This window comes from Anas acuta, chromosome 1, assembly GCF_963932015.1.
Source record: "Anas acuta chromosome 1, bAnaAcu1.1, whole genome shotgun sequence".
Taxonomy (NCBI): domain Eukaryota; kingdom Metazoa; phylum Chordata; class Aves; order Anseriformes; family Anatidae; genus Anas; species Anas acuta.
Genome location: NC_088979.1, coordinates 98107945 through 98122506, shown reverse-complemented (window position 1 = coordinate 98122506; position 14562 = coordinate 98107945). Strand labels below are relative to the sequence as shown.

The 14562-nt window shown below is 38.9% G+C and overlaps 1 long non-coding RNA gene across 1 annotated transcript in view; it reads right to left on the bottom strand.

Moving 5' to 3' along the window:
- LOC137860078 (uncharacterized) overlaps positions 1–14081 on the bottom strand; it is a 34420-nt gene extending 20339 nt beyond the window's left edge. Inside the window, exon 1 of the long non-coding RNA XR_011098737.1 lies at positions 13914–14081. This is a non-coding gene — a long non-coding RNA (uncharacterized lncRNA). The remainder of the gene's footprint in view (positions 1–13913) is intronic.
- Between the last annotated feature and the right edge of the window lie 481 nt (positions 14082–14562).

Genomic DNA, 14562 nt, shown 5'->3' with positions numbered 1-14562 from the left:
CTCCCCTCCCCCCACCTTTTCCTCTTCATGCATCATGGTTTATCACCATCTCAGAATTACCCATGCAATGGGTAAGACCATGTTTCAACCCTGAAGAGCACACTGATCCCCTTTTGTGCAAAAAGCCCTTCCTGGTGCAGGTGTGCCACCAGTTGCAATGACATGCCTGAAAAGGCAACCGATATAAAGAGAGCACAGATGGCAGGAGAGATCTTGATCCTCTTAAAAGCTTGTCAAATAATTCAGAATTTTTGCCTCAGAAGCTTTGCTTCTAGAGAAACTGTAGTTTTAAAAGATATGATTCAATCTGCATACCTGGCTCCAATACTATGATTCAGCTGAAAACATTTAAAACAGGAAAGTTAAAGTAGAGTTTAAACACCATTATTGAACTGGACACTTCTAAAGTAGATGCAAACCACCTCCTTTGTTTCCATCTCTGTATCAGTATCGCTGATGATTTAGCAAAGTAATTAAACTATGCCTAATTTTAAGCATGTGAGGAGTCCCATTGGGTTCAAAGAGATCATTCATATGCTTAAGTACATTGCTGAATCAGTGCTGAAATGAAAATAGTTACATAATTACAGGATTATATGAACATAGAGTTGCAAATGTGATGTTTAAAAGAGAAAGGCTAATTTACAGGATGATAGGAACATTTAATTGCAGTTTAGAGATGGAAGGAAATCCACAACCATAAATGATGGTACAAAACACAGCATGTCTTTTACAATCACTGTGGTGTCTTTAACTTGGAAAGCTTAAACTAAGAACCCAAGCAGGTGTATGAGCAGCAGAGTGCTAAAAACATTTTCACGCACAGCTTTTGTATATTCCGTCCTGTACCTGTAAAGCACTTTAATGTAAAATATCTGCCTTGCTACATTCTTGGCTTTTTACACTTACCTAACATCAGTTTCACCCCACCGTAATACTCAGGTGGTAATTCTGAATTATTTGACAAGCCATTCCATTATCTCAGCCACAGGAGCAGAAATCTCTACCAGGCTGCTGGGCTATGCTATTTTTTCTTCTTCCCTAGTCAGGTATTGCTGATAAAACCTAGCTTAGCACTTTTTTTTTTATTTAATATATATAGTTTTTTTCATTCATGTAAGCAGATTTTAGGGATTTATAATCCAGAGGAGGATCCAGAACCAAGCACCATGTATCTACCAATTGCAGAAGTCTCCATTCAGGTGGTAGGGTTGCCTACTTTACAGTGCGATGATGGGCCTCCCACCGCACACAGTGCCCTTCTCTCATAAATTCCAACTTCTTCCTCCTACAGGGAAGGACAAGTTGCTCATGAAGCATCTGAACTTTCTCTATTGCAGATTGTGATGCGATGTGTTCAGACAAAACCTTCACAGGAGCTGCTTCAGGCCAGCACAGCCTCTATACAGTAAGGGCAAATGCATCATCTGCTGTCCTAACACAAGTTGCCCTGTTTGCATTTCAGATCCTTCAAACGTGATCCAAAGATCAGGTATGCGAAGTATTTCTATTCTGAGTCCTCTCCCCCTCTTGGTTTCGCATCCCTGAGTTGTGACTACAGAGAGTTTTCTCCCTCTCACCTGTTTATAATCTCCAGCCAGCTTCTGAAGGGAGAGGTCTACAGTTATTCATTGAAAGAATAAGAGAATATGCCCGGCCTGTTTTCTGAACTGCCTAGCAGGCCACATGCTGCTCTCCATCATATCCAGTTAAGTCAGTAAGGTTGCATCGATATAAGCCTACACTCTGACCTCAGCTGTGCTTTTGTATACACCCAGCTCCCTCAGCTGAATAGCTAGTGACTGTAGAGGAGGTCAGAAATGTCTAACAATATTAGCAAAACTGGAAGCTGCTTTGTAGTTGTGTATAAAAAGTTTACAAGGCTGTGCTTGTCTTCCTCTTTAAATTTCTCACTACTGCACTCCCCAATGCCATTCCACCAGATGCAGCAGTTTTTCAGGGGATGGCACTTCAAATGCAGATGGGCCACTGCTCTGCAAATCAATACAGCTTGGAATAAATCTAGATAATCTATATCTGTGTGAGGGTAATAAGATAGGCAAAGCCCACAAGAAAATCTACTGTGTTAAGAGGAAGTAATTGAGACACTCCTTATTTTGTTTGGTTAGCAGGCTGAACAAGTTTGGGGTGGTTTTATGAGGATGCCTGAAGTGCAATACTTTTTTATTTGCTCTTCAATTCCATGGCGCAGTGGCTCTAAAAGAGCACAGTGCTATCAAGCAGCCCAAAACAGTAACAAATTCACAATAAAGATGTAAAAATCACATCAACGCGAAATATTCTTGTAGGAAAGCTTGATAGTGTTAAGCTATATCATGCCTCACAAAACACTTTTCCAAACAAACTTGCAGAAATACTACCAGAGATCACCAAGATTAGTGAAAACAGATAACTTTTCTGCGGTAAGGCAAATATTCAAATCTTGCTGATAGATGCAATATATTGGTGCTTTATGCTTTATCCGATCGAATAATGTGATTTAAACAGTGAAAAACTGACACTAAAGTTACTCTTTCATAGCCATTGTTATGCTGTTACGACTTCAGTACCCTATGTTTCTGAAATAACGTAGGATCACATTCAATTCTAGGAGCTTCTGGAGCTGCAGACTGGTGGCTGTGCTATAAAAATAAACTGCTGTGCTTGATGCTCACCTCACACCATTATGCGATAACAGATGATTGAGGGTTCATTTAATCTAGCCAATGTAATCCCAGCATCAGGAATAGTTATTGGCACTTCCCAGCATAAACACTGCTGATGAGTACTTTTGGTGAAGCATGTCATAAAACCTTTGCCAACTTTGTCCACTTCCTGATGGACTTGAGCTCCTGAAGAAATCGTCCAAGAATCTTTTTTGCTGTTTCTCTCCTGACTTACATCCTTTAGACAACATAAAACGGTTATGAATGAACTGCCTGTTATCCTTGAAGAGGGAGGGAAATAAAAAAAGGTTCAAATCTAGAATCCATTAGTAGGAATTTCTCAGCAGGGTTGCTCTCTGGCAGCTCACGCAAGCCCCTTCCCACAACCCCACAAAATGAACAGCAGCTCAGCAAGAGCTGTCTCCAGGTCCCCAAGCACACATACCAAGATCTTTATCATAATGTGAAGAAACTCCTTAGGTTTAAAACTTATACCCAAGCCAGTAAATCTTAAAACAGCCTAACCAACACAGGAACAATACCTGGGGAAGTTCAAAGGAAGTGGTTTTCAATTTTAAGAGTTCCTAATCTTCTGATATTCTCCCTAACAAAAACACAGTGGCAGTATCCTTATCTTGATTACAGGAATTACTATTCTAGCAGCTGGCAAAAGAAATAAAATGTCTTTGGTTGGTCATGAAACAAGAGGAAGTTTTGAGATCAATCACAGCTGACTTCCATAGCTCACGTTTAAAATAGTGAATAATCCCCTGCAGCCTGAGATTTGCAAAACACTGAACAGAATTAATAAAAGTAAAAAACAGTTAATTTCATTTCATCCAAGCGAGCAGTTCCTTTTAATAAAAATATGTAGTCCTTATGCTTAATGAAAAAAGGAAAAATTTAATGAGCTTCACTTATAAAGTGGGTGTGATTTTCACTTTGTGAACGAAGTCAAGCATACTGCATCTTCATAGTGGGCTCTGATGTTAAGTACTCCCTTAGGCCAATGTCAGCATTCTGCTGTCCCAGAAATGTTCATCCCAAAGAGAACCTTATTAGCTTGGTGTTTTAAAGGAGAGTTGTAAAGGTTTTTGGTTTTCCTAATTATCTTTTAATAGTTAAAAACATACACTAGGTTATCATGCAGTAAAAAACATACCCCTTTTGTTTTTTAATGTGATATTGACTAAAGAAGTCATTTTAATTAAAAATCAGCAAGTTACAAACAAATCTCTGAAAGCTACAAATTTCAAGCCAAGAACGCATACAAAAATCATAACCTTGTAGTTCTTTGGTTTATTTCAGTAAATTCTGATCAAAAGCTTCCTACACATTATGTACTTGGCTTACTAGCAGAACAGTCCTACTTTCTTTCTGCAATCAGATATACTGGAATTCATTTCTATGGCAAAAGCATTCACTGTAAGAAGAAAAGGAAATTCATGACTTGAGTTTTTTTTTTTTGCTCTAACTTAAACATACCATGGCATGTAATCCCATCATCAAATATCAATGATCTGATTATTGAACATCAAATGTTTGGTATAAATTATCTTCCCTCTGTGTAAGAGGGAGGTTTTCTGCTCTGTGATTAGGATACTTTAAAAATAAAAAAACAAATCTTCCAAAAATCTGGTATTTCCATTTTTAATGAGCTTTTATTATCCTTATGAGAATGATCCTGCAGAATGGCAACTGACTGCAGAATCATTTAACTGGCTATCAGTGAAACCCTTCTAACTTCGCAGTTACTTCTGATTAGCAAAGGGCACTTAATGAAACATGATCACAAATTTTACTTGGGAATTTTTTTGCTCCAGATTTCAGTTTGACAGATGTGAGCAATGCACCAGGAGCTGAAGGGTAGTAGGGAAGAGCACAGATTAAAAGGACCTTGTTCCTATTTAAAGCAGGCCAATTACTCCATTTTTATACACCTATTTTTGAGAGAAGATAAAAATCATTTAAAAACAGAGACAAATAAAAGCCCTTTATTATTGCTAGCCACATCCTGCCTCCTAAATCATACTTCCATTTCCTTTAGATATCTGTCAAAGATCAGCTACCATCTCAGCAAACAAAAAACAGACTCCCAAAGCCAACACAGAGGGGCTGATCATGCAGGTCCACTGCGTTCCTAGGCTACAGTGAGTTTTTATTCCCATCTTCAAGAGATGAATTAACCATGGTTGCTGCAGGGCAGTAGCAGAGCAGGTATCAACAGCCAGTGACATCCCAAAGCAACAACCCAGTGCAAGTTCAACCTGAGCATTTTCCAGGAAAAGCAGAAGCAACTTGTGACAAACTTCCCCTAAGCAAGATACATCTCAACAGCCAGGAGCTCTCCCTCTGGCAGTTCAGAGTCCATCTTTCCCAGGTTTTGACAAGCTATCAGTATTCTTCTGGCTTTGTATTATATCTGGCTGTCTGACAGCGTCTTTGGGAGATAGAGTGAAGCTCTGAGCACAGCTAGTCAGGAGCTAAATGGTGCATAAAACACCGTAAATTCTCTCATGAACACACTGATAGACCAGGGAGCAGGTCCACCTGAGCAGCAGATGAGAGCTGTGAAGGGTCTTGGGGTTTTATCTAGAAACTGACTGACAAAGTTATTCCCTTTCAACTGCAGGCAAAGTCTGAGAGGAAGCTGAGGTTCTACATGGGCAAAGGAAAGGCCAGAGCTCCTTCTAGGTTCTTTCCAGGAAGAATGCTATGATCTCAGACCCAGGAGACCACAAGCAGTCCAAGGCCCTCTTCTTCAGGCATAGATACAAGAACATATTACTAGCAGCAGAAAAAAAATAAAATAGCAATTGTGCTACAAGGACACCATTCACATCCTTGTATTTCAGGACTAATGAAATAACTTATGAGTAAAGGTATACATTTAGAGTAGAGACTACATACTTGTACAATATACTTCACTTCTAGGTCAGCTGTTACTTTGCAGTCTTCTGCTCAACTCCTGTCCCAAATCGAGATTCCTTCTTTGAAGTTTAAGATATTCAGCTGATTTCTTACTTCTGTAGGGTCACACGTTGAAGCAGCTTTGTCAGCAGCAGTGTTCCCCAATCCATTTTACCCTGGTATTCCTTTAGGTATATCTTCCAACAGCTCTGAAGAGCTCTCTTGCATGCATGTATTCCTTCTAAGCAATATTAATATAGGATGGTCATATGAAAACGTAATGCAAATAGGAACATCCTGCAAAACTGACCAGAAGGCAAGAAATATTTTACTGAAGTCCTGCAAAGTCCCTTCAGTAAGACTTGCAGAAGCTCAGTCAGCTTTCTCTTAAGGTCTGGACATCCTGCTTTTGATGGCTGACCAATAGAGATTTCCAGGAACATTAAGTCACATCCTCCTAGTTCTTCAGCTTTTCTTAACATAAACTTGTCAGAAATTCCCACTTCATAAGTGTACTGAGAAACTAAACCCATGCTTATCAGGCAGGCACTAGACATTGAATAGATGAAGTTCATGCATGTTGAAAGTGGGTAGTATGACTTTCTCTCCCTCAAAAGTACCCAGCAACGGTACTGAGCTCACATCAAACAGTTCCACACAGATCAGATTTGTCTTTGTAGCAGCTTGTAAAGAGTTTACACTTAATAAAAAGCTAATAACACTATATTGGCAAATACACTTTTAGAAGGCTTATACATATTTGAATGAAGAATTTTCAGATCATTAAATGCAATGCATTCCTGAAGAAAATATTCTCTCCTGATCACCTCTAGAAATAGCTGATATGAGGCTGAGAGCAAATTGGCACAGATCAGGTTAAAGTAGGATTTGAAACCAATCCAGGTACACTAGTGCATAAGGGTATATGTTCACCCTCATGCTGAATTAAAGTGTGTCAATGTTTTTAACCTAAGTTTTTGCTTCTTAGCAAGAAGGCATCAACAAAACAGAAACACTAAATGCAAAACATTTCTATGAATTTATAAATAGGTCTTCCACATAACACATTAGATTATCAAGTGGTAGATAAAATCACATCAGCTTGTGCAAGACTGTTTGCATACTTTGAGTCTTTTATTTTTAAATTAGGTTATCAGTTGTGGGAAAAAAATCCAAATAGATTAAAGAACATGTAAAAGTGATTAACACAATAATAGTCAAATGCTTCTTTAAGGTGTTACTTTTATGAATACTACTGAAAAAGCTGGAGTGTGACTTGGCTGTCTCACAGTCCCTCAGTGCTCCTCCTTTCTCCCAGGATTATTTTATGGGAAATGAGAATTCATGAGAGTCTTCAGTAAAACTGACATTTTCAAAACTTGCAGTTTTGGATCCTACAAGGCCTTCAGCAGGCATCTGACTTTCATGCTGAGCTCAAGAGAAAAGCTGCAGACATGGCCAGTGGGAAGATTAATCTTCCAAGGGACTTTTCTATAAACAAATAAGGGAAGATGTCAGCACACATTTCATATCTGTTTATTTTACAATTAAGATTAACCAAATAACATTGTACCATATGCTTAAAATAAAGAATTTTATGTTGAAAACTTAATATTATTTCAACTGAGAAAACATCTCTCTGCTACTGTGTTCTGTACATACATATGCAGGATACAGGTCTGATCAGTGGCTCAAGTCACGCTGTGTCAAAAAGACTAAAATACTGCATTTGTTATATTTCCTGGATGCAACAGCAGCTCTGTTTCCTGGGGAGCTATTTATAACATCATATAACAAACATGGGAAGTTCTCTTTTCTGCAGCCCTACAAATACTCCTTCAGAAGGACCAAATCCTCTGAACTGTAACTCAAACACTCAGCTCTGCTGTGAATTCGATGGCAGGTCTGACTGTGAATGTGGTGGTTTTATGTCTCCATGGAGTAGCTACATCAGTCACATTTGTAATTACAGCTGCCTTGAGGGCTTGGCAAAGTTGGCTTTGTGCTTCCATTAAACAGAAGCTGTGGGTCTCCAGGTGTCTGACAATCACTTGGAAGTCAATCTGTAGTTGTTTATGCCCATCTCACTAGAGCTGCTCCTCACAGCATCAGCCAAAGGGACAGCAGCAAAGATGTAGCACAACATCACAAGTGGCCGATGAAAAGGAGGCAATGGGGAGCTTTACAGCCTGCTACTAACAGTTCTGCGTTTTGCACTTGCCAGGCCTCAGACTCAGAGGAATTCACTTGGAAGTGGGGCAAAAATCACTGAGAGCTGGACATGCTAAAGATTCCCTGGAAGATCCTAAAATAAATTGGTGTCCTGGATTTATTCCTAAAATCCTATCTTCTCCCAGTACTTACTGTATTTTAATATTTATCCTTGCTTAACTACCCTCATTTTATCTTTTAAGGATGAATTAAAACCAGAAGCTCTGCCTCTTCTCCCCCAGCTCCTAGAACAAGACACCAGACTGTTGTAACCATTTTCCTCTTCTGAGTTTTACACATCATATCCTTTTCATTCTCCAACAAGACACTGCTGTTGCCAAGTCTGGGGTGACACTACATTCAATTCTTGTTATCTTGTGACTTCAGGCATATAAAGTTTACCACAAAATCCATTTTGTTTCTTGCCAAAGGAATAAAGTTTAAACCAGCCTGTGCATTAGAGTTTGTTACATTTATTGCCTAATTGTGAAGTAAACTTAAAATGGAATAGTATAAATAGATTTGAGTCTCCTCTGAGTTTATCAGACATCCCTGCCCCCCCTCCTCCGCCCCCATCTAAGCTAAGCAAGGATAAATCTATTCACTTTTATTTATAAACAAAGTCAAACTGACAATTATGAACAAGCTATTCTAGCTTGAAATTATCAAAGCTCTTTCCAGGCCATACCCCATCTGCATCCCATGTTCACAAGGAATACTGGGGTTCAGTGTAGTTCATTGATAAGTATTTGGTGTGTTTGTGGTGGGCACAATAAGAAAAACCACGTGGTGGTCCCTTCCCCCTGACATTTTGCTTGGGAAACAGGGCTTGAGGCCAAGTTGCAGTGCACAGCTGTACAGCCAGATTAATATAGTGTTAAATCTGCCTCTAGTTAAAAATACATTGACACATAAAAGTCACAGTATCTCCTCCCACTATCAACTCCCACAAACAAGAGTTATCAGAATAAAATAAGTAAAGGTCATAGTGGTAGAGAGATAGAAGCAATTCCCCCCCCCCCCCCCCCTTCTACCTCAAGTAAATTAACATGAAGAAGAACAGTTAAATGCAATACTTTGATACAGAGTGAAAGAGGATGCAAATCAGCCGTTAGTCAGCCATCTTTATCATTCTTGAAGACAGCATCTAACAATCAGTCAAAGCCTGGGATAACAGCTCAACAGTACACCAAAATAACCATCACACATGCTGTGCTCAATTTCTCCCCCATTTGCTGAATACATTAACTCATAATCCAGATGTAACAATAGCAAACCTCACCATCTCCTTTTCAGCATCTGGAAGTTTGACAGCAAATAAAACAGTGGTCTTCATTCCTGAATGGTTATACCAGTGTTAAGGGCTACAATCGCAGTGTTGATTGTTGATAAAGCTTAACCTCGGAAGAATTTGGAGGCAAACTTTTGCCTCTAGAAATACAGAGGTCCTCCAAGGGGGACTCAGATTTTCTAAATCAAACATCTGCTTTTAATCTGCCTCTGGAAGTTCCAGCCTCTGTACTTCTCATGAGCACTGGAAACATAGAAGACAAAAGTTATGATACACGATATTAACCTTTAGCAACTTCTCTTGCTTTTAATCTCTAAATAAGATTTAAGTTTTAATGAGAGCTTGCAAGGGTTCGACAACAAGGTATTTCAGAAAACTGTTTCTTGAACTTTGTTAATTGAAATACCTCTTCATCTCATCTGGAAAGGAGCAAGTCATGCTGGTACCATGGTTTTAATCTGTACAAAAGTCTGTTGAACTCTTAATTTGATCTCCCAATATCAAGTTTGTACGTGAGAACACTGCGTTAAGGTCTTAAAGACATGGTCTTTACCCTGGTCTAAAATAAATCACTGTAAATTTACAGATCAGAGACTGCTCTAGAGGAGGCATAAGCAGTATTATGATGGCTCCAAAGCTTGATCAAGTTCTCACAAAGTTTCCAATGGCAGAATCAATTCAATACAAAGGTCATCTCTGTATCCCTTTTTATATAAGACGAGCTTTTAAAATTATTTTAGGTATTCTCTCATATTTCCAATAACATGTCATTTTCTTTGACTAAACTACTAAAGAGTTGGTGTTTCCTCCAGGAAATTGCAATTCCAAGTTTTCCTTAATATTTCATGGTGCTTTCAGATTAAGTCAGTATTTTTTTTTTCTCCTCATTTTGCTCCTGGCTGGTAAACTTCAAGTTCAGACTAAAAACCTTCATGAACAGAGCAAAAAATTATGGAAACGTACTATAACAGCTGTGCATACAGTTTGTGTAGATGCTTAAGTATCATGAACTCTGCTGTTTCTATAAATAGAAATTATGTCTCAGAATATTTCCTGGTAAAGTCATTCAAATCAGCATACTGTTTGTCTTTCACTTCTGAGAGAACGTAACATCAAGTACACTTGACCAATACATCCTACCAGCATTACGTTTAGAATGTCTTCCTGAAGCCATATTTTGCATGTATGGTGAACACTAAAGCCACATGACAAAAATTCTTCAACCAGTGTCTGGGAAAAGAGCTACCCACACACTTAAAAACACACCAAACTTACAATGCTATATACCTATTCAACACAAAGAATATGTAAAGTTAGAAATGTGTTTTTGGAAAATAGATTTCTCCTGCAGCAAAAAAGAATCCTTCATTTTTATTCTAAGATAGAACTGAGACTCACAATATGCATCTCATTTAAGCATAACCATAATTATCAACATTGTATATAGATAGTATTTAAAGAGTTTATTCCACTTTACTGAAGTACTCCAATGGTTAGTTTCATTGCACTTATTTCTGTCTCTTACAGCAAGCCATGTAATCTATAAATGTAGTTATAGTTGTTGAAGTGAATAATATAAGAGTCAAGTACAGAGACTTCACTTATCTACAAGAGATATTCCCCTGCAAACAGAGGACTGCACTGGGTCTCATGTTGGAAGGGACTTTGTGCACAGTGAGACACCATTATAAGAAAGCATCACAGACCATTACATGACAAAAAGATACATTCTCAAACAGATAATAAGTTCCAGACCTAGCTGGTATCTGATTAAAGATGGTTAATGCCTTGCACACCAGAACCCACTTCCACAATTTCTGGTTAAAAACAAATGCATTTGTACTAATCTTGGTACTAAATTGGCCGAAACTGGATAAATCATTATCAAGGTCTGAAACAGTGAAATGCTAAATATAGAGGGATTGAAGTAAAAAGCTACCTTTAGCCAGAAGAAAGCATTCCAAGATGATGTCCAGAAAGTAGTGCATCCATTAGCACCAGATAAATCATCCACTTGTCATGTGCAACCTCCAGCTGCTGGGCAGCAGTGAGCACTCAGGGCTTAGCAACCCTGCTGCACAAGAGCAAGAGAGGCAGCTGAAGGAAAAACCCTGCAGGACCTGGGTCATGCTCCTCACTACTTCACCAGTGAGCAGTAGGGATGGCTGGTGAGAGGGCTTCAGCAGATCAGGATGCCTCCTCCTCTGTGATCTGCAGGACCACGACCCTCACCTTTGTACTTCAGGGCATATGCAGCACTTTGACTAGAGAAGATAAGTACTCTTGGCTGCTTGTACATTTTCCAGAACATGAACATGTGTTCATTCACAACCAGTACAGAAAACCCAATTGGTATGAACTTCAAGCCTTTGGAAGATTTACCTTCCACTAACGCAAACTATATCCCAAACTCATGTATTCCAGTAGTTGATTTAGAGGAACTCTCCAGACTAACAGTTGGGTGTCAAGAATGAGAAGACCCACTCCCCATAACAAGCACAGTCTGGTGCTTTGGAGGTGTTTCAGAAACAAGGTTTGGCTAGTTTTAAGACAAATTACATTAAGAACATGTAGCATTTCTAATGAAATGCTTTGTATTTGCCCTAATTAATCTCGTAATTACATCTCATTCTTATATGAAAGAAAATACAAAGTACTAACCAGTAAAGCATAAGTGAAACTGGTGCTGCTTAATGCCAGCTGACGCAAGTTTATGTCTTTATTTGCCTTCCAGGTAATGCCTCCAAAATACATCGAGTTACTGTATTGCCCTTTTGTTTTTCATGAGTAAACCTCACTGTTTTTCCCCCCACTGAACTGGTGAATGAAGTTACCATCCACACCTGTTGTGCACAAATTAACTTATTACTGCCTTCAGAACAATAAGGTTGAAGGATTAAGCTGAATAAGTTTTCCTCTTAATCCAAGAAATAACAGAAGAATTGAAACTGCAGTCGTCATGCAGTAACTGGCTTTCAGAAACAATTTAGATCTAATTTCTTTACACCATTTCCTGGCTGACCCAAAGAAAAGCAAATGGAAGATGTAAGGGTACCCTCATTGCTAGTGTTAATACACATAATATTTACAAAATACATCTTTGGAGACCTATTTCAGCCCTGAGACATGAACATATTTTCTATGTACTGGAAGATCAGGCATTCAAGCAATGTGAAGTGCCAGGAAATGAATCCAGAGTTTATTTTAATAGATTCATTGTTACCTGCAGACACAGACTAAGCAAGGATTTCCTTCAGCAGTGAAGTGAATAGCAGCCTTTACAGCTGCTGTAATGACTGCCTTATTCAACATCTCAGTTGATAGTTGTCTGTGCCATGTTAGTTTGTTAAACTGACACCCACACAACAGAGAAAACAGTTCTAATTTTAATCTCCATACTCTAAACACAAGTAGATTCCTCACATGTTTATGGTAGAATTGAGAAGTGATATCCAACCAAATGTGATTATCAGACATGGGTCTGAATTAGCCAGCACTTCAGATATCCTTAAGGCAGAAGCTGCTTTAGGGCTAAGGACTCACCCCTCTTCCTGAATTCAGTTCCCTGCTGCAGCCCACAAAGCTGTCTGAAACAGGGGCACATCACAGAAACGTTTGGGAGGTTGTCAGAGTTGTACCACACAGTAGATATTCCCTTAAATAGATGACTGTGGGAGTATTAAGGATATTTAGGGCCAATACCAGGCAGCTGAATAGTTAAAAAGGAGAGGGAGAAAGACCTTCCACAGCATACATCTTCCTTCCCCATTTTGTGAGATACAGCTGGATTTGTTCCACAGTTTTCTCCCCCTCTGATTTTGTTTGTTCTCATTTTTAATCACTCACATTGTTTACATTAGAAATGCATGAAAAAGATGTTAGAGAATGACATTGACAGCAAAGAAACCTTAAATTTCCCTGTTTTCTGAACTTTTTCTCCTCTGTGCATGCTGGGGACACTTCATACAACCTTCTGGTCCTTACAGCCTGAGGAGCGTGCTGGCAAATGATTCACCTCCCAGGCATAAGGATAGTCCTGTTGATTTGAATTAATGTACTGCTGTGATGGGGAATCATTTATTTCTGTGCCTCCCCTCCTGTCTTCCCCATACAAGTTTTTTTTTTTTTTTCCACATACTCATACACAGAAGTACATATGTGTAAATAAATGCATGCTCACACGCAAAGCAAGTCTTGTTTCCGTGGCACTAAAGCAAGATGCAGTTACATATCAGACAACAAAAGCTGACAATTAGACAATTGTAGGTCTAAAGCTAAATGAATGACTTGCCATACTAGTGTCTAATTAAGAAACATCAAAGTGTGCCACAGCCAAAGAGTACATATGGCTGAGGAACTTCAGAAATAAGTGTTGGTCAGTAGGATATTACTGCCATTACTGCTCCAGCAAAAGGTCAGATTTGAAAGAGTTTTCTTCCTTTCTTGAAATAGAAAATGTGATCTCAAGAACTTCTTCAGTATGGAGCTCCTGTAGCTACAATAGTGCCTGAGAATAGCTGTAATTTATAGATGCCTCTCCCCAGTCTCCTTTCAGCTGATTTCATCACTATCACAACAGTAGGACTCAATGGGTACCACGACAGCTATGCAGCATACTATGAACAGTTCTTGAAGTAGCTGTAACTCCTTGTGGCTTAAAGCCTTTTTTTTTTTTTAATCACATACTCAATAAAGGCCTTTTCAGTGTATTGGCATACATAAAAGAGATCTAAATTGCTTTTCTTGACCAATACTCAAAAATTCAAGAGCTGCAAGTCTCTTATCAAGGTAATTTTTCCCAACAGCATACAGGGAGAAACCAGGGGAACACTCACCTCTGCTAACCACAGCATTCCAGATGCAATTCAAAAATAAAACCACAAATACCCAGTATCATTTAGGTATCATCAGCCTAATCTACCTGATCTTCTTTGTCAGTCAACTTTAGATGTCAAAGGAAGCCACAGATACTAGGTCATCTCTGCCAGCCGTGCACAACCCCTTCTAGGTAACCCAAAAGAGCTAAACTGCTTTGAAACCTTATATTTAAGCAATTGAATTCCCACCCCAGGTGTTTAGACTACACTTTTCATCTGGGATCCATCTGTAGGCAATTAGGAAAACAAGGTGTTTTCAGCAGGTGATTCATCTAACTTAACAGCTATCCAACATCTAACAGCTATCATGCAATGGGTAGCTCTTTCTTCAGCAGCTCAAAGTCTTAGCTAGCCTAAACAAGGTATATTTAAAAGGAGATGTGCCAATACTTGCTATTTTTATAAGGGCAGTGAATTTCAAATTTATCTACCTTAAAGATAGTAATTAGAAAAAAAAAAAATCTAAGGAAAAAAATAAATAAATGCAGGCCCTCGAAAAGCATTGCATCCTTCCTTTTCAGATATTCCTGTTTTTAAGAGGCAACGTTGTCCTCTTGCTAGACAAGTCCTTAAGTCAGAGCACAATGACAGCATAGGCTGCCTGTTA